The following is a 23,475-nucleotide window of genomic DNA, read 5'->3' as shown; positions in this document are numbered from 1 at the left end:
ATCTACTGCGCCTACTTCATAACTCGGAATCTACTGCGCCTACATCATAACTCGGAATCTACTGCGCCTACATCATAACTCGGAATCTAACTCGGAATCTACTGCGCCTACATCATAACTCGGAATCTACTGCGCCTACATCATAACTCGGAATCTACTGCGCCTACATCATAACTCGGAATCTAACTCGGAATCTACTGCGCCTACATCATAACTCGGAATCTAACTCGGAATCTACTGCGCCTACATCATAACTCGGAATCTACTGCGCCTACATCATAACTCGGAATCTACTGCGCCTACATCATAACTCGGAATCTAACTCGGAATCTACTGCGCCTACATCATAACTCGGAATCTACTGCGCCTACATCATAACTCGGAATCTAACTCGGAATCTACTGCGCCTACATCATAACTCGGAATCTAACTCGGAATCTACTGCACCTACATCATAACTCGGAATCTACTGCGCCGACATCATAACACGGAATCTAACTCGGAATCTACTGCGCCTACATCATAACTCGGAATCTACTGCGCCTACATCATAACTCGGAATCTAACTCGGAATCTACTGCGCCTACATCATAACTCGGAATCTACTGCGCCTACATCATAACTCGGAATCTAACTCGGAATCTACTGCGCCTACATCATAACTCGGAATCTACTGTGCCTAAATCATAACTGGGAATCTAACTCGGAATCTACTGCGCCTACATCATAACTCGGAATCTACTGCGCCGACATCATAACTCGGAATCTAACTCGGAATCTACTGCGCCTACATCATAACTCGGAATCTACTGCGCCTACATCATAACTCGGAATCTAACTCGGAATCTACTGCGCCTACATCATAACTCGGAATCTACTGCGCCTACATCATAACTCGGAATCTAACTCGGAATCTACTGCGCCTACATCATAACTCGGAATCTAACTCGGAATCTACTGCGCCTACATCATAACTCGGAATCTAACTCGGAATCTACTGCGCCTACATCATAACTCGGAATCTACTGCGCCTACATCATAACTTGGAATCTAACTCGGAATCTACTGATCCTACATCATAACTCGGAATCTACTGCGCCTACATCATAACTCGGAATCTAACTCGGAATCTACTGCGCCTACATCATAACTCGGAATCTACTGCGCCTACATCATAACTCGAAATCTAACTCGGAATCTACTGCGCCTACATCATAACTCGGAATCTAACTCGGAATCTACTGCGCCTACATCATAACTCGGAATCTACTGCGCCTACATCATAACTCGGAATCTAACTCGGAATCTACTGCGCCTACATCATAACTCGGAATCTACTGCGCCTACATCATAACTCGGAATCTACTGCGCCTACATCATAACACGGAATCTAACTCGGAATCTACTGCGCCTACATCATAACTCGGAATCTACTGCGCCTACATCATAACTCGGAATCTACTGCGCCTACATCATAACTCGGTATCTAACTCGGAATCTACTGCGCCTACATCATAACTCGGAATCTACTGCGCCTACATCATAACTTGGAATCTAACTCGGAATCTACTGCGCCTACATCATAACTCGGAATCTACTGCGCCTACATCATAACTCGGAATCTAACTCGGAATCTACTGCGCCTACATCATAACTCGGAATCTACTGCGCCGACATCATAACTCGGAATCTAACTCGGAATCTACTGCGCCTACATCATAACTCGGAATCTACTGCGCCTACATCATAACTCGGAATCTAACTCGGAATCTACTGCGCCTACATCATAACTCGGAATCTACTGCGCCTACATCATAACTCGAAATCTAACTCGGAATCTACTGCGCCTACATCATAACTCGGAATCTAACTCGGAATCTACTGCGCCTACATCATAAATCGGAATCTACTGCGCCTACATCATAACTCGGAATATAACTCGGAATCTACTGCGCCTACATCATAACTCGGAATCTAACTCGGAATCTACTGCGCCTACATCATAACTCGGAATCTACTGCGCCTACATCATAACTCGGAATCTAACTCAGAATCTACTGCGCCTACATCATAACTCGGAATCTACTGCGCCTACATCATATCTCGGAATCTAACTCGGAATCTACTGCGCCTACATCATAACTCGGAATCTGACTCGGAATCTACTGCGCCTACATCATTATACGGAATTTAACTCGGAATCTACTGCGCCTACAGCATAACTCGGAATCTAACTCGGAATCTACTGCGCCTACATCATAACTCGGAATCTACTGCGCCTACATCATAACTCGGAATCTAACTCGGAATCTACTGCGCCTACTTCATAACTCGGAATCTACTGCGCCTACATCATAACTCGGAATCTAACTCGGAATCTACTGCGCCTACATCATAACTCGGAATCTACTGCGCCTACATCATAACTCGGAATCTAACTCAGAATCTACTGCGCCTACATCATAACTCGGAATCTAACTCAGAATCTACTGCGCCTACATCATATCTGGGAATCTAACTCGGAATCTACTGCGCCTACATCATAACTCGGAATCTAACTCGGAATCTACTGCGCCTACATCATTATACGGAATTTAACTCGGAATCTACTGCGCCTACATCATAACTCGGAATCTAACTCGGAATCTACTGCGCCTACATCATAACTCGGAATCTACTGAGCCTACATCATAACTCGGAATCTCCTGCGCCTACATCATAACTCGGAATCTACTGCGCCTACATCATAACTTGGAATCTAACTCGGAATCTACTGCGCCTACATCATAACTCGGAATCTACTGCGCCTACATCATAACTTGGAATCTAACTCGGAATCTACTGCGCCTAAATCATAACTCGGAATCTACTGCGCCTACATCATAACTCGGAATCTAACTCGGAATCTACTGCGCCTACATCATAACTCGGAATCCACTGCGCCTACATCATAACTCGGAATCTAACTCGGAATCTACTGCGCCTACATCATAACTCGGAATCTACTGCGCCTACATCATAACTCGGAATCTAACTCGGAATCTACTGCGCCTACATCATAACTCGGAATTTAACTCAGAATCTACTGCGCCTACATCATAACTCGGAATCTACTGCGCCTACATTATAACTCGGAATCTACTGCGCCTACATCATAACTCGGAATCTACTGCGCCTACATCATAACTCGGAATCTAACTCGGAATCTACTGCGCCTACATCATAACTCGGAATCTACTGCGCCTACATCATAACTCGGAATCTAACTCGGAATCTACTGCGCCTACATCATAACTCGGAATCTACTGCGCCTACATCATAACTCGGAATCTAACTCGGAATCTACTGCGCCTACATCATAACTCGGAATCTACTGCGCCTACATCATAACTCGGAATCTAACTCGGAATCTACTGCGCCTACATCATAACTCGGAATCTACTGCGCCTACATCATAACTCGGAATCTAACTCGGAATCTACTGCGCCTACTTCATAACTCGGAATCTACTGCGCCTACATCATAACTCGGAATCTAACTCGGAATCTACTGCGCCTACATCATAACTCGGAATCTACTGCGCCTACATCATAACTCGGAATCTAACTCAGAATCTACTGCGCCTACATCATAACTCGGAATCTAACTCAGAATCTACTGCGCCTACATCATATCTCGGAATCTAACTCGGAATCTACTGCGCCTACATCATAACTCGGAATCTAACTCGGAATCTACTGCGCCTACATCATTATACGGAATTTAACTCGGAATCTACGGCGCCTACATCATAACTCGGAATCTAACTCGGAATCTACTGCGCCTACATCATAACTCGGAATCTACTGAGCCTACATCATAACTCGGAATCTCCTGCGCCTACATCATAACTCGGAATCTACTGCGCCTACATCATAACTTGGAATCTAACTCGGAATCTACTGCGCCTACATCATAACTCGGAATCTACTGCGCCTACATCATAACTTGGAATCTAACTCGGAATCTACTGCGCCTAAATCATAACTCGGAATCTACTGCGCCTACATCATAACTCGGAATCTAACTCGGAATCTACTGCGCCTACATCATAACTCGGAATTTAACTCAGAATCTACTGCGCCTACATCATAACTCGGAATCTACTGCGCCTACATTATAACTCGGAATCTACTGCGCCTACATCATAACTCGGAATCTACTGCGCCTACATCATAACTCGGAATCTAACTCGGAATCTACTGCGCCTACATCATAACTCGGAATCTAACTCGGAATCTACTGCGCCTACATCATAACTCGGAATCTAACTCGGAATCTACTGCGCCTACATCATAACTCGGAATCTAACTCGGAATCTACTGCGCCTACATCATAACTCGGAATCTACTGCGCCTACATCATAACTCGGAATCTAACTCGGAATCTACTGCGCCTACATCATAACTCGGAATCTACTGCGCCTACATCATAACTTGGAATCTAACTCGGAATCTACTGCGCCTACATCATAACTCGGAATTTAACTCAGAATTTACTGCGCCTACATCATAACTCGGAATCTACTGCGCCTACATTATAACTCGGAATCTAACTCGGAATCTACTGCGCCTACATCATAACTCGGAATCTACTGCGCCTACATCATAACTCGGAATCTAACTCGGAATCTACTGCGCCTACATCATAACTCGGAATCTACTGCGCCTACATCATAACTCGGAATCTACTGCGCCTACATCATAACTCGGAATCTACTGCGCCTACATCAAAACTCGGAATCTAACTCGGAATCTACTGCGCCTACATCATAACTCGGAATCTACTGCGCCTACATCATTACTCGGAATCTACTGCGCCTACATCATAACTCGGAATCTAACTCGGAATCTACTGCGCCTACATCATAACTCCGAATCTACTGCGCCTACATCATAACTCGGAATCTACTGCGCCTACATCATAACTCGGAATCTAACTCGGAATCTACTGCGCCTACATCATAACTCGGAATCTACTGCGCCTACATCATAACTCGGAATCTAACTCGGAATCTACTGCGCCTACATCATAACTCGGAATCTACTGCGCCTACATCATAACTCGGAATCTAACTCGGAATCTACTGCGCCTACATCATAACTCGGAATCTAACTCGGAATCTACTGCACCTACATCATAACTCGGAATCTACTGCGCCTACATCATAACTCGGAATCTAACTCGGAATCTACTGCACCTACATCATAACTAGGAATCAAACTCAGAATCTACTGCGCCTACATCATAACTCGGAATCTACTGCGCCTACATCATAACTCGGAATCTAACTCGGAATCTACTGCGCCTACATCATAACTCGGAATCTACTGCGCCTACATCATAACTCGGAATCTAACTCGGAATCTACTGCGCCTACATCATAACTCGGAATCTACTGCGCCTACATCATAACTTGGAATCTAACTCGGAATCTACTGCGCCTACATCATAACTCGGAATCTACTGCGCCTACATCATAACTCGGAATCTAACTCGGAATCTACTGCGCCTACATCATAACTCGGAATCTACTGCGCCGACATCATAACTCGGAATCTAACTCGGAATCTACTGCGCCTACATCATAACTCGGAATCTACTGCGCCTACATCATAACTCGGAATCTAACTCGGAATCTACTGCGCCTACATCATAACTCGGAATCTACTGCGCCTACATCATAACTCGGAATCTAACTCGGAATCTACTGCGCCTACATCATAACTCGGAATCTACTGCGCCTACATCATAACTCGGAATCTAACTCGGAATCTACTGCGCTTACATCATAACTCGGAATCTAACTCGGAATCTACTGCGCCTACATCATAACTCGGAATTTAACTCAGAATCTACTGCGCCTACATCATAACTCGGAATCTACTGCGCCTACATCATAACTCGGAATCTAACTCGGAATCTACTGCGCCTACATCATAACTCGGAATTTAACTCAGAATCTACTGCGCCTACATCATAACTCGGAATCTACTGCGCCTACATTATAACTCGGAATCTACTGCGCCTACATCATAACTCGGAATCTACTGCGCCTACATCATAACTCGGAATCTAACTCGGAATCTACTGCGCCTACATCATAACTCGGAATCTACTGCGCCTACATCATAACTTGGAATCTAACTCGGAATCTACTGCGCCTACATCATAACTCGGAATCTACTGCGCCTACATCATAACTCGGAATCTAACTCGGAATCTACTGCGCCTACATCATAACTCGGAATCTACTGCGCCTACATCATAACTCGGAATCTAACTCGGAATCTACTGCGCCTACATCATAACTCGGAATCTACTGCGCCTACATCATAACTCGGAATCTAACTCGGAATCTACTGCGCCTACTTCATAACTCGGAATCTACTGCGCCTACATCATAACTCGGAATCTAACTCGGAATCTACTGCGCCTACATCATAACTCGGAATCTACTGCGCCTACATCATAACTCGGAATCTAACTCAGAATCTACTGCGCCTACATCATAACTCGGAATCTAACTCAGAATCTACTGCGCCTACATCATATCTCGGAATCTAACTCGGAATCTACTGCGCCTACATCATAACTCGGAATCTAACTCGGAATCTACTGCGCCTACATCATTATACGGAATTTAACTCGGAATCTACGGCGCCTACATCATAACTCGGAATCTAACTCGGAATCTACTGCGCCTACATCATAACTCGGAATCTACTGAGCCTACATCATAACTCGGAATCTCCTGCGCCTACATCATAACTCGGAATCTACTGCGCCTACATCATAACTTGGAATCTAACTCGGAATCTACTGCGCCTACATCATAACTCGGAATCTACTGCGCCTACATCATAACTTGGAATCTAACTCGGAATCTACTGCGCCTAAATCATAACTCGGAATCTACTGCGCCTACATCATAACTCGGAATCTAACTCGGAATCTACTGCGCCTACATCATAACTCGGAATTTAACTCAGAATCTACTGCGCCTACATCATAACTCGGAATCTACTGCGCCTACATTATAACTCGGAATCTACTGCGCCTACATCATAACTCGGAATCTACTGCGCCTACATCATAACTCGGAATCTAACTCGGAATCTACTGCGCCTACATCATAACTCGGAATCTAACTCGGAATCTACTGCGCCTACATCATAACTCGGAATCTAACTCGGAATCTACTGCGCCTACATCATAACTCGGAATCTAACTCGGAATCTACTGCGCCTACATCATAACTCGGAATCTACTGCGCCTACATCATAACTCGGAATCTAACTCGGAATCTACTGCGCCTACATCATAACTCGGAATCTACTGCGCCTACATCATAACTTGGAATCTAACTCGGAATCTACTGCGCCTACATCATAACTCGGAATTTAACTCAGAATTTACTGCGCCTACATCATAACTCGGAATCTACTGCGCCTACATTATAACTCGGAATCTAACTCGGAATCTACTGCGCCTACATCATAACTCGGAATCTACTACGCCTACATCATAACTCGGAATCTAACTCGGAATCTACTGCGCCTACATCATAACTCGGAATCTACTGCGCCTACATCATAACTCGGAATCTACTGCGCCTACATCATAACTCGGAATCTACTGCGCCTACATCAAAACTCGGAATCTAACTCGGAATCTACTGCGCCTACATCATAACTCGGAATCTACTGCGCCTACATCATTACTCGGAATCTACTGCGCCTACATCATAACTCGGAATCTAACTCGGAATCTACTGCGCCTACATCATAACTCCGAATCTACTGCGCCTACATCATAACTCGGAATCTACTGCGCCTACATCATAACTCGGAATCTAACTCGGAATCTACTGCGCCTACATCATAACTCGGAATCTACTGCGCCTACATCATAACTCGGAATCTAACTCGGAATCTACTGCGCCTACATCATAACTCGGAATCTACTGCGCCTACATCATAACTCGGAATCTAACTCGGAATCTACTGCGCCTACATCATAACTCGGAATCTAACTCGGAATCTACTGCACCTACATCATAACTCGGAATCTACTGCGCCTACATCATAACTCGGAATCTAACTCGGAATCTACTGCACCTACATCATAACTCGGAATCAAACTCAGAATCTACTGCGCCTACATCATAACTCGGAATCTACTGCGCCTACATCATAACTCGGAATCTAACTCGGAATCTACTGCGCCTACATCATAACTCGGAATCTACTGCGCCTACATCATAACTCGGAATCTAACTCGGAATCTACTGCGCCTACATCATAACTCGGAATCTACTGCGCCTACATCATAACTTGGAATCTAACTCGGAATCTACTGCGCCTACATCATAACTCGGAATCTACTGCGCCTACATCATAACTCGGAATCTAACTCGGAATCTACTGCGCCTACATCATAACTCGGAATCTACTGCGCCGACATCATAACTCGGAATCTAACTCGGAATCTACTGCGCCTACATCATAACTCGGAATCTACTGCGCCTACATCATAACTCGGAATCTAACTCGGAATCTACTGCGCCTACATCATAACTCGGAATCTACTGCGCCTACATCATAACTTGGAATCTAACTCGGAATCTACTGCGCCTACATCATAACTCGGAATCTACTGCGCCTACATCATAACTCGGAATCTAACTCGGAATCTACTGCGCTTACATCATAACTCGGAATCTAACTCGGAATCTACTGCGCCTACATCATAACTCGGAATCTACTGCGCCTACATCATAACTCGGAATCTAACTCGGAATCTACTGCGCCTACATCATAACTCGGAATCTAACTCGGAATCTACTGCGCCTACATCATAACTCGGAATTTAACTCAGAATCTACTGCGCCTACATCATAACTCGGAATCTACTGCGCCTACATTATAACTCGGAATCTAACTCGGAATCTACTGCGCCTACATCATAACTCGGAATCTAACTCGGAATCTACTGCGCCTACATCATAACTCGGAATCTACTGCGCCTACATCATAACTCGGAATCTAACTCGGAATCTACTGCGCCTACATCATAACTCGGAATCTACTGCGCCTACATCATAACTCGGAATCTAACTCGGAATCTACTGCGCCTACATCATAACTCGGAATCTACTGCGCCGACATCATAACTCGGAATCTAACTCGGAATCTACTGCGCCTACATCATAACTCGGAATCTACTGCGCCTACATCATAACTCGGAATCTAACTCGGAATCTACTGCGCCTACATCATAACTCGGAATCTACTGCGCCTACATCATAACTCGGAATCTAACTCGGAATCTACTGCGCCTACATCATAACTCGGAATCTACTGCGCCTACATCATAACTCGGAATCTAACTCGGAATCTACTGCGCTTACATCATAACTCGGAATCTAACTCGGAATCTACTGCGCCTACATCATAACTCGGAATCTACTGCGCCTACATCATAACTCGGAATCTAACTCGGAATCTACTGCGCCTACATCATAACTCGGAATCTAACTCGGAATCTACTGCGCCTACATCATAACTCGGAATTTAACTCAGAATCTACTGCGCCTACATCATAACTCGGAATCTACTGCGCCTACATTATAACTCGGAATCTAACTCGGAATCTACTGCGCCTACATCATAACTCGGAATCTAACTCGGAATCTACTGCGCCTACATCATAACTCGGAATCTACTGCGCCTACATCATAACTCGGAATCTAACTCGGAATCTACTGCGCCTACATCATAATTCGGAATCTAACTCGGAATCTACTGCGCCTACATCATAACTCGGAATCTACTGCGCCTACATCATAACTCAGAATCTAACTCGGAATCTACTGCGCCTACATCATAACTCGGAATCTACTGCGCCTACATCATAACTCGGAATCTAACTCGGAATCTACTGCGCCTACATCATAACTCGGAATCTACTGCGCCTACATCATAACTCGGAATCTAACTCGGAATCTACTGCGCCTACATCATAACTCGGAATCTAACTCGGAATCTACTGCGCCTACATCATAACTCGGAATTTAACTCAGAATCTTCTGCGCCTACATCATAACTCGGAATCTACTGCGCCTACATTATAACTCGGAATCTAACTCGGAATCTACTGCGCCTACATCATAACTCGGAATCTAACTCGGAATCTACTGCGCCTACATCATAACTCGGAATCTACTGCGCCTACATCATAACTCGGAATCTAACTCGGAATCTACTGCGCCTACATCATAACTCGGAATCTACTGCGCCTACATCATAACTCGGAATCTACTGCGCCTACATCATAACTCGGAATCTAACTCGGAATCTACTGCGCCTACATCATAACTCGGAATCTAACTCGGAATCTACTGCGCCTACATCATAACTCGGAATCTACTGCGCCTACATCATAACTCGGAATCTACTGCGCCTACATCATAACTCGGAATCTAACTCGGAATCTACTGCACCTACATCATAACTCGGAATCTACTGCGCCTACATCATAACTCGGAATCTAACTCGGAATCTACTGCGCCTACATCATAACTCGGAATCTAACTCGGAATATACTGCGCCTACATCATAACTTGGAATCTAACTCGGAATCTACTGCGCCTACATCATAACTCGGAATCTCCTGCGCCTACATCATAACTCGGAATCTAACTCGGAATCTACTGCGCCTACATCATAACTCGGAATCTACTGCGCCGACATCATAACTCGGAATCTAACTCGGAATCTACTGCGCCTACATCATAACTCGGAATCTACTGCGCCTACATCATAACTCGGAATCTAACTCGGAATCTACTGCGCCTACATCATAACTCGGAATCTACTGCGCCTACATCATAACTCGGAATCTAACTCGGAATCTACTGCGCCTACATCATAACTCGGAATCTACTGCGCCTACATCATAACTCGGAATCTAACTCGGAATCTACTGCGCCTACATCATAACTCGGAATGTACTGCGCCTACATCATAACTCGGAATCTAACTCGGAATCTACTGCGCCTACATCATAACTCGGAATCTACTGCGCCTACATCATAACTCGGAATCTAACTTGGAATCTACTGCGCCTACATCATAACTCGGAATCTAACTCGGAATCTACTGCGCCTACATCATAACTCGGAATCTAACTCGGAATCTACTGCGCCTACATCATAACTCGGAATCTACTGTGCCTACATCATAACTCGGAATCTAACTCGGAATCTACTGCGCCTACATCATAACTCGGAATCTACTGCGCCGACATCATAACTCGGAATCTAACTCGGAATCTACTGCGCCTACATCATAACTCGGAATCTACTGCGCCTACATCATAACTCGGAATCTAACTCGGAATCTACTGCGCCTACATCATAACTCGGAATCTACTGCGCCTACATCATAACTCGGAATCTAACTCGGAATCTACTGCGCCTACATCATAACTCGGAATCTAACTCGGAATCTACTGCGCCTACATCATAACTCGGAATCTACTGCGCCTACATCATAACTCGGAATCTAACTCGGAATCTACTGCGCTTACATCATAACTCGGAATCTAACTCGGAATCTACTGCGCCTACATCATAACTCGGAATCTACTGTGCCTACATCATAACTCGGAATCTAACTCGGAATCTACTGCGCCTACATCATAACTCGGAATCTAACTCGGAATCTACTGCACCTACATCATAACTCGGAATTTAACTCAGAATCTACTGCGCCTACATCATAACTCGGAATCTACTGCGCCTACATTATAACTCGGAATCTAACTCGGAATCTACTGCGCCTACATCATAACTCGGAATCTAACTCGGAATCTACTGCACCTACATCATAACTCGGAATCTACTGCGCCTACATCATAACTCGGAATCTAACTCGGAATCTACTGCACCTACATCATAACTCGGAATCAAACTCAGAATCTACTGCGCCTACATCATAACTCGGAATCTACTGCGCCTACATCATAACTCGGAATCTAACTCGGAATCTACTGCGCCTACATCATAACTCGGAATCTACTGCGCCTACATCATAACTCGGAATCTAACTCGGAATCTACTGCGCCTACATCATAACTCGGAATCTACTGCGCCTACATCATAACTTGGAATCTAACTCGGAATCTACTGCGCCTACATCATAACTCGGAATCTACTGCGCCTACATCATAACTCGGAATCTAACTCGGAATCTACTGCGCCTACATCATAACTCGGAATCTACTGCGCCGACATCATAACTCGGAATCTAACTCGGAATCTACTGCGCCTACATCATAACTCGGAATCTACTGCGCCTACATCATAACTCGGAATCTAACTCGGAATCTACTGCGCCTACATCATAACTCGGAATCTACTGCGCCTACATCATAACTCGGAATCTAACTCGGAATCTACTGCGCCTACATCATAACTCGGAATCTACTGCGCCTACATCATAACTCGGAATCTAACTCGGAATCTACTGCGCTTACATCATAACTCGGAATCTAACTCGGAATCTACTGCGCCTACATCATAACTCGGAATCTACTGCGCCTACATCATAACTCGGAATCTAACTCGGAATCTACTGCGCCTACATCATAACTCGGAATCTAACTCGGAATCTACTGCGCCTACATCATAACTCGGAATTTAACTCAGAATCTACTGCGCCTACATCATAACTCGGAATCTACTGCGCCTACATTATAACTCGGAATCTAACTCGGAATCTACTGCGCCTACATCATAACTCGGAATCTAACTCGGAATCTACTGCGCCTACATCATAACTCGGAATCTACTGCGCCTACATCATAACTCGGAATCTAACTCGGAATCTACTGCGCCTACATCATAACTCGGAATCTACTGCGCCTACATCATAACTCGGAATCTAACTCGGAATCTACTGCGCCTACATCATAACTCGGAATCTACTGCGCCGACATCATAACTCGGAATCTAACTCGGAATCTACTGCGCCTACATCATAACTCGGAATCTACTGCGCCTACATCATAACTCGGAATCTAACTCGGAATCTACTGCGCCTACATCATAACTCGGAATCTACTGCGCCTACATCATAACTCGGAATCTAACTCGGAATCTACTGCGCCTACATCATAACTCGGAATCTAACTCGGAATCTACTGCGCTTACATCATAACTCGGAATCTAACTTGGAATCTACTGCGCCTACATCATAACTCGGAATCTACTGCGCCTACATCATAACTCGGAATCTAACTCGGAATCTACTGCGCCTACATCATAACTCGGAATCTAACTCGGAATCTACTGCGCCTACATCATAACTCGGAATTTAACTCAGAATCTACTGCGCCTACATCATAACTCGGAATCTACTGCGCCTACATTATAACTCGGAATCTAACTCGGAATCTACTGCGCCTACATCATAACTCGGAATCTAACTCGGAATCTACTGCGCCTACATCATAACTCGGAATCTACTGCGCCTACATCATAACTCGGAATCTAACTCGGAATCTACTGCGCCTACATCATAACTCGGAATCTAACTCGGAATCTACTGCGCCTACATCATAACTCGGAATCTACTGCGCCTACATCATAACTCAGAATCTAACTCGGAATCTACTGCGCCTACATCATAACTCGGAATCTACTGCGCCTACATCATAACTCGGAATCTAACTCGGAATCTACTGCGCCTACATCATAACTCGGAATCTACTGCGCCTACATCATAACTCGGAATCTAACTCGGAATCTACTGCGCCTACATCATAACTCGGAATCTAACTCGGAATCTACTGCGCCTACATCATAACTCGGAATTTAACTCAGAATCTACTGCGCCTACATCATAACTCGGAATCTACTGCGCCTACATTATAACTCGGAATCTAACTCGGAATCTACTGCGCCTACATCATAACTCGGAATCTAACTCGGAATCTACTGCGCCTACATCATAACTCGGAATCTACTGCGCCTACATCATAACTCGGAATCTAACTCGGAATCTACTGCGCCTACATCATAACTCGGAATCTAACTCGGAATCTACTGCGCCTACATCATAACTCGGAATCTACTGCGCCTACATCATAACTCGGAATCTACTGCGCCTACATCATAACTCGGAATCTAACTCGGAATCTACTGCGCCTACATCATAACTCGGAATCTAACTCGGAATCTACTGCGCCTACATCATAACTCGGAATCTACTGCGCCTACATCATAACTCGGAATCTACTGCGCCTACATCATAACTCGGAATCTAACTCGGAATCTACTGCACCTACATCATAACTCGGAATCTACTGCGCCTACATCATAACTCGGAATCTAACTCGGAATCTACTGCGCCTACATCATAACTCGGAATCTAACTCGGAATCTACTGCGCCTACATCATAACTCGGAATCTACTGCACCTACATCATAACTTGGAATCTAACTCGGAATCTACTGCGCCTACATCATAACTCGGAATCTCCTGCGCCTACATCATAACTCGGAATCTAACTCGGAATCTACTGCGCCTACATCATAACTCGGAATCTACTGCGCCGACATCATAACTCGGAATCTAACTCGGAATCTACTGCGCCTACATCATAACTCGGAATCTACTGCGCCTACATCATAACTCGGAATCTAACTCGGAATCTACTGCGCCTACATCATAACTCGGAATCTACTGCGCCTACATCATAACTCGGAATCTAACTCGGAATCTACTGCGCCTACATCATAACTCGGAATCTACTGCGCCTACATCATAACTCGGAATCTAACTCGGAATCTACTGCGCCTACATCATAACTCGGAATCTACTGCGCCTACATCATAACTCGGAATCTAACTCGGAATCTACTGCGCCTACATCATAACTCGGAATCTACTGCGCCTACATCATAACTCGGAATCTAACTTGGAATCTACTACCCCTACATCATAACTCGGAATCTAACTCGGAATCTACTGCGCCTACATCATAACTCGGAATCTAACTCGGAATCTACTGCGCCTACATCATAACTCGGAATCTACTGTGCCTACATCATAACTCGGAATCTAACTCGGAATCTACTGCGCCTACATCATAACTCGGAATCTACTGCGCCGACATCATAACTCGGAATCTAACTCGGAATCTACTGCGCCTACATCATAACTCGGAATCTACTGCGCCTACATCATAACTCGGAATCTAACTCGGAATCTACTGCGCCTACATCATAACTCGGAATCTACTGCGCCTACATCATAACTCGGAATCTACCTCGGAATCTACTGCGCCTACATCATAACTCGGAATCTACTGCGCCTACATCATAACTCGGAATCTAACTCGGAATCTACTGCGCCTACATCATAACTCGGAATCTAACTCGGAATCTACTGCGCCTACATCATAACTCGGAATTTAACTCAGAATCTACTGCGCCTACATCATAACTCGGAATCTACTGCGCCTACATTATAACTCGGAATCTAACTCGGAATCTACTGCGCCTACATCATAACTCGGAATCTAACTCGGAATCTACTGCGCCTACATCATAACTCGGAATCTACTGCGCCTACATCATAACTCGGAATCTAACTCGGAATCTACTGCGCCTACATCATAACTCGGAATCTAACTCGGAATCTACTGCGCCTACATCATAACTCGGAATCTACTGCGCCTACATCATAACTCAGAATCTAACTCGGAATCTACTGCGCCTACATCATAACTCGGAATCTACTGCGCCTACATCATAACTCGGAATCTAACTCGGAATCTACTGCGCCTACATCATAACTCGGAATCTACTGCGCCTACATCATAACTCGGAATCTAACTCGGAATCTACTGCGCCTACATCATAACTCGGAATCTAACTCGGAATCTACTGCGCCTACATCATAACTCGGAATCTACTGCGCCTACATCATAACTCGGAATCTACTGCGCCTACATCATAACTCGGAATCTAACTCGGAATCTACTGCGCCTACATCATAACTCGGAATCTAACTCGGAATCTACTGCGCCTACATCATAACTCGGAATCTACTGCGCCTACATCATAACTCGGAATCTAACTCGGAATCTACTGCACCTACATCATAACTCGGAATCTACTGCGCCTACATCATAACTCGGAATCTAACTCGGAATCTACTGCGCCTACATCATAACTCGGAATCTAACTCGGAATCTACTGCGCCTACATCATAACTCGGAATCTACTGCACCTACATCATAACTTGGAATCTAACTCGGAATCTACTGCGCCTACATCATAACTCGGAATCTCCTGCGCCTACATCATAACTCGGAATCTAACTCGGAATCTACTGCGCCTACATCATAACTCGGAATCTACTGCGCCGACATCATAACTCGGAATCTAACTCGGAATCTACTGCGCCTACATCATAACTCGGAATCTACTGCGCCTACATCATAACTCGGAATCTAACTCGGAATCTACTGCGCCTACATCATAACTCGGAATCTACTGCGCCTACATCATAACTCGGAATCTAACTCGGAATCTACTGCGCCTACATCATAACTCGGAATCTACTGCGCCTACATCATAACTCGGAATCTAACTCGGAATCTACTGCGCCTACATCATAACTCGGAATGTACTGCGCCTACATCATAACTCGGAATCTAACTCGGAATCTACTGCGCCTACATCATAACTCGGAATCTACTGCGCCTACATCATAACTCGGAATCTAACTTTGAATCTACTGCGCCTACATCATAACTCGGAATCTAACTCGGAATCTACTGCGCCTACATCATAACTCGGAATCTAACTCGGAATCTACTGCGCCTACATCATAACTCGGAATCTACTGTGCCTACATCATAACTCGGAATCTAACTCGGAATCTACTGCGCCTACATCATAACTCGGAATCTACTGCGCCGACATCATAACTCGGAATCTAACTCGGAATCTACTGCGCCTACATCATAACTCGGAATCTACTGCGCCTACATCATAACTCGGAATCTAACTCGGAATCTACTGCGCCTACATCATAACTCGGAATCTACTGCGCCTACATCATAACTCGGAATCTAACTCGGAATCTACTGCGCCTACATCATAACTCGGAATCTACTGCGCCTACATCATAACTCGGAATCTAACTCGGAATCTACTGCGCTTACATCATAACTCGGAATCTACTGCGCCTACATCATAACTCGGAATCTAACTCGGAATCTACTGCGCCTACATCATAACTCGGAATCTAACTCGGAATCTACTGCGCCTACATCATAACTCGGAATCTACTGCGCCTACATCATAACTCGGAATCTAACTCGGAATCTACTGCGCCTACATCATAACTCGGAATCTACTGCGCCTACATCATAACTCGGAATCTAACTCGGAATCTACTGCGCCTACATCATAACTCGGAATCTAACTCGGAATCTACTGCGCCTACATCATAACTCGGAATCTAACTCGGAATCTACTGCGCCTACATCATAACTCGGAATCTACTGCGCCTACATCATAACTTGGAATCTAACTCGGAATCTACTGATCCTACATCATAACTCGGAATCTACTGCGCCTACATCATAACTCGGAATCTAACTCGGAATCTACTGCGCCTACATCATAACTCGGAATCTAACTCGGAATCTACTGCGCCTACATCATAACTCGGAATCTAACTCGGAATCTACTGCGCCTACATCATAACTCGGAATCTACTGCGCCTACATCATAACTCGGAATCTAACTCGGAATCTACTGCGCCTACATCATAACTCGGAATCTACTGCGCCTACATCATAACTCGGAATCTACTGCGCCGACATCATAACTCGGAATCTAACTCGAAATCTACTGCGCCTACATCATAACTCGGAATCTACTGCGCCTACATCATAACTCGGAATCTAACTCGGAATCTACTGCGCCTACATCATAACTCGGAATCTACTGCGCCTACATCATAACTCGGAATCTAACTTGGAATATACTGCGCCTACATCATAACTCGGAATCTACTGCGCCTACATCATAACTCGGAATCTACTGCGCCTACATCATAACTCGGAATCTAACTCGGAATCTACTGCGCCTACATCATAACTCGGAATCTACTGCGCCTACATCATAACTCGGAATCTACTGCGCCTACATCATAACTCGGAATCTAACTCGGAATCTACTGCGCCTACATCATAACTCGGAATCTACTGCGCCTACATCATAACTCGGAATCTAACTCGGAATCTACTGCGCCTACATCATAACTCGGAATCTACTGCGCCTACATCATAACTCGGAATCTAACTCGGAATCTACTGCGCCTACATCATAACTCGGAATCTACTGCGCCTACATCATAACTCGGAATCTAACTCGGAATCTACTGCGCCTACATCATAACACGGAATCTACTGCGCCTCCATCATAACACGGAATCTAACTCGGAATCTACTGCGCCTACATCATAACTCGGAATCTACTGCGCCTACATCATAACTCGGAATCTAACTCGGAATCTACTGCGCCTACATCATAACTCGGAATCTAACTCGGAATCTACTGCGCCTACATCATAACTCGGAATCTACTGCGCCTACATCATAACTCGGAATCTACTGCGCCGACATCATAACTCGGAATCTAACTCGGAATCTACTGCGCCTACATCATAACTCGGAATCTACTGCGCCTACATCATAACTCGGAATCTAACTCGGAATCTACTGCGCCTACATCATAACTCGGAATCTACTGCGCCTACATCATAATTCGGAATCTAACTCGGAATCTACTGCGCTTACATCATAACTCGGAATCTACTGCGCCTACATCATAACTCGGAATCTAACTCGGAATCTACTGCGCCTACATCATAACTCGGAATCTAACTCGGAATCTACTGCGCCTACATCATAACTCGGAATCTACTGCGCCTACATCATAACTCGGAATCTAACTCGGAATCTACTGCGCCTACATCATAACTCGGAATCTACTGCGCCTACATCATAACTCGGAATCTAACTCGGAATCTACTGCGCCTACATCATAACTCGGAATCTACTGCGCCTACATCATAACTCGGAATCTAACTCGGAATCTACTGCGCCTACATCATAACTCGGAATCTACTGCGCCTACATCATAACTCGGAATCTAACTCGGAATCTACTGCGCCTACATCATAACTCGGAATCTACTGCGCCGACATCATAACTCGGAATCTAACTCGGAATCTACTGCGCCTACATCATAACTCGGAATCTACTGCGCCTACATCATAACTCGGAATCTAACTCGGAATCTACTGCGCCTACATCATAACTCGGAATCTACTGCGCCTACATCATAACTCGGAATCTAACTCGGAATCTACTGCGCCTACATCATAACTCGGAATCTACTGCGCCTACATCATAACTCGGAATCTAACTCGGAATCTACTGCGCTTACATCATAACTCGGAATCTACTGCGCCTACATCATAACTCGGAATCTAACTCGGAATCTACTGCGCCTACATCATAACTCGGAATCTAACTCGGAATCTACTGCGCCTACATCATAACTCGGAATCTACTGCGCCTACATCATAACTCGGAATCTAACTCGGAATCTACTGCGCCTACATCATAACTCGGAATCTACTGCGCCTACATCATAACTCGGAATCTAACTCGGAATCTACTGCGCCTACATCATAACTCGGAATCTACTGCGCCTACATCATAACTCGGAATCTACTGCGCCTACATCATAACTCGGAATCTAACTCGGAATCTACTGCGCCTACATCATAACTCGGAATCTACTGCGCCTACATCATAACTCGGAATCTAACTCGGAATCTACTGCGCCTACATCATAACTCGGAATCTACTGCGCCTACATCATAACTCGGAATCTAACTCGGAATCTACTGCGCCTACATCATAACTCGGAATCTACTGCGCCTACATCATAACTCGGAATCTAACTCGGAATCTACTGCGCCTACATCATAACACGGAATCTACTGCGCCTCCATCATAACACGGAATCTAACTCGGAATCTACTGCGCCTACATCATAACTCGGAATCTACTGCGCCTACATCATAACTCGGAATCTAACTCGGAATCTACTGCGCCTACATCATAACTCGGAATCTAACTCGGAATCTACTGCGCCTACATCATAACTCGGAATCTACTGCGCCTACATCATAACTCGGAATCTACTGCGCCGACATCATAACTCGGAATCTAACTCGGAATCTACTGCGCCTACATCATAACTCGGAATCTACTGCGCCTACATCATAACTCGGAATCTAACTCGGAATCTACTGCGCCTACATCATAACTCGGAATCTACTGCGCCTACATCATAATTCGGAATCTAACTCGGAATCTACTGCGCTTACATCATAACTCGGAATCTACTGCGCCTACATCATAACTCGGAATCTAACTCGGAATCTACTGCGCCTACATCATAACTCGGAATCTAACTCGGAATCTACTGCGCCTACATCATAACTCGGAATCTACTGCGCCTACATCATAACTCGGAATCTAACTCGGAATCTACTGCGCCTACATCATAACTCGGAATCTACTGCGCCTACATCATAACTCGGAATCTAACTCGGAATCTACTGCGCCTACATCATAACTCGGAATCTACTGCGCCTACATCATAACTCGGAATCTAACTCGGAATCTACTGCGCCTACATCATAACTCGGAATCTACTGCGCCTACATCATAACTCGGAATCTAACTCGGAATCTACTGCGCCTACATCATAACTCGGAATCTACTGCGCCGACATCATAACTCGGAATCTAACTCGGAATCTACTGCGCCTACATCATAACTCGGAATCTACTGCGCCTACATCATAACTCGGAATCTAACTCGGAATCTACTGCGCCTACATCATAACTCGGAATCTACTGCGCCTACATCATAACTCGGAATCTAACTCGGAATCTACTGCGCCTACATCATAACTCGGAATCTACTGCGCCTACATCATAACTCGGAATCTAACTCGGAATCTACTGCGCTTACATCATAACTCGGAATCTACTGCGCCTACATCATAACTCGGAATCTAACTCGGAATCTACTGCGCCTACATCATAACTCGGAATCTAACTCGGAATCTACTGCGCCTACATCATAACTCGGAATCTACTGCGCCTACATCATAACTCGGAATCTAACTCGGAATCTACTGCGCCTACATCATAACTCGGAATCTACTGCGCCTACATCATAACTCGGAATCTAACTCGGAATCTACTGCGCCTACATCATAACTCGGAATCTACTGCGCCTACATCATAACTCGGAATCTACTGCGCCGACATCATAACTCGGAATCTAACTCGGAATCTACTGCGCCTACATCATAACTCGGAATCTACTGCGCCTACATCATAACTCGGAATCTAACTCGGAATCTACTGCGCCTACATCATAACTCGGAATCTACTGCGCCTACATCATAACTCGGAATCTAACTCGGAATCTACTGCGCCTACATCATAACTCGGAATCTACTGCGCCTACATCATAACTCGGAATCTAACTCGGAATCTACTGCGCTTACATCATAACTCGGAATCTACTGCGCCTACATCATAACTCGGAATCTAACTCGGAATCTACTGCGCCTACATCATAACTCGGAATCTAACTCGGAATCTACTGCGCCTACATCATAACTCGGAATCTACTGCGCCTACATCATAACTCGGAATCTAACTCGGAATCTACTGCGCCTACATCATAACTCGGAATCTACTGCGCCTACATCATAACTCGGAATCTAACTCGGAATCTACTGCGCCTACATCATAACTCGGAATCTACTGCGCCTACATCATAACTCGGAATCTAACTCGGAATCTACTGCGCCTACATCATAACTCGGAATCTACTGCGCCTACATCATAACTCGGAATCTAACTCGGAATCTACTGCGCCTACATCATAACTCGGAATCTAACTCGGAATCTACTGCGCCTACATCATAACTCGGAATTTAACTCAGAATCTACTGCGCCTACATCATAACTCGGAATCTACTGCGCCTACATTATAACTCGGAATCTAACTCGGAATCTACTGCGCCTACATCATAACTCGGAATCTAACTCGGAATCTACTGCGCCTACATCATAACTCGGAATCTACTGCGCCTACATCATAACTCGGAATCTAACTCGGAATCTACTGCGCTTACATCATAACTCGGAATCTACTGCGCCTACATCATAACTCGGAATCTAACTCGGAATCTACTGCGCCTACATCATAACTCGGAATCTAACTCGGAATCTACTGCGCCTACATCATAACTCGGAATCTACTGCGCCTACATCATAACTCGGAATCTAACTCGGAATCTACTGCGCCTACATCATAACTCGGAATCTACTGCGCCTACATCATAACTCGGAATCTAACTCGGAATCTACTGCGCCTACATCATAACTCGGAATCTACTGCGCCTACATCATAACTCGGAATCTACTGCGCCTACATCATAACTCGGAATCTAACTCGGAATCTACTGCGCCTACATCATAACTCGGAATCTACTGCGCCTACATCATAACTCGGAATCTAACTCGGAATCTACTGCGCCTACATCATAACTCGGAATCTACTGCGCCTACATCATAACTCGGAATCTAACTCGGAATCTACTGCGCCTACATCATAACTCGGAATCTACTGCGCCTACATCATAACTCGGAATCTAACTCGGAATCTACTGCGCCTACATCATAACACGGAATCTACTGCGCCTCCATCATAACACGGAATCTAACTCGGAATCTACTGCGCCTACATCATAACTCGGAATCTACTGCGCCTACATCATAACTCGGAATCTAACTCGGAATCTACTGCGCCTACATCATAACTCGGAATCTAACTCGGAATCTACTGCGCCTACATCATAACTCGGAATCTACTGCGCCTACATCATAACTCGGAATCTACTGCGCCGACATCATAACTCGGAATCTAACTCGGAATCTACTGCGCCTACATCATAACTCGGAATCTACTGCGCCTACATCATAACTCGGAATCTAACTCGGAATCTACTGCGCCTACATCATAACTCGGAATCTACTGCGCCTACATCATAATTCGGAATCTAACTCGGAATCTACTGCGCTTACATCATAACTCGGAATCTACTGCGCCTACATCATAACTCGGAATCTAACTCGGAATCTACTGCGCCTACATCATAACTCGGAATCTAACTCGGAATCTACTGCGCCTACATCATAACTCGGAATCTACTGCGCCTACATCATAACTCGGAATCTAACTCGGAATC

The sequence above is a fragment of the Coturnix japonica genome, chromosome 16, assembly GCF_054131305.1.
Source record: "Coturnix japonica strain WE chromosome 16, WE-NBRP24, whole genome shotgun sequence".
In the NCBI taxonomy this organism is placed as follows: domain Eukaryota; kingdom Metazoa; phylum Chordata; class Aves; order Galliformes; family Phasianidae; genus Coturnix; species Coturnix japonica.
The sequence above is the reverse complement of the archived record's forward strand: the minus strand, read 5'-3'. Positions refer to the sequence as shown.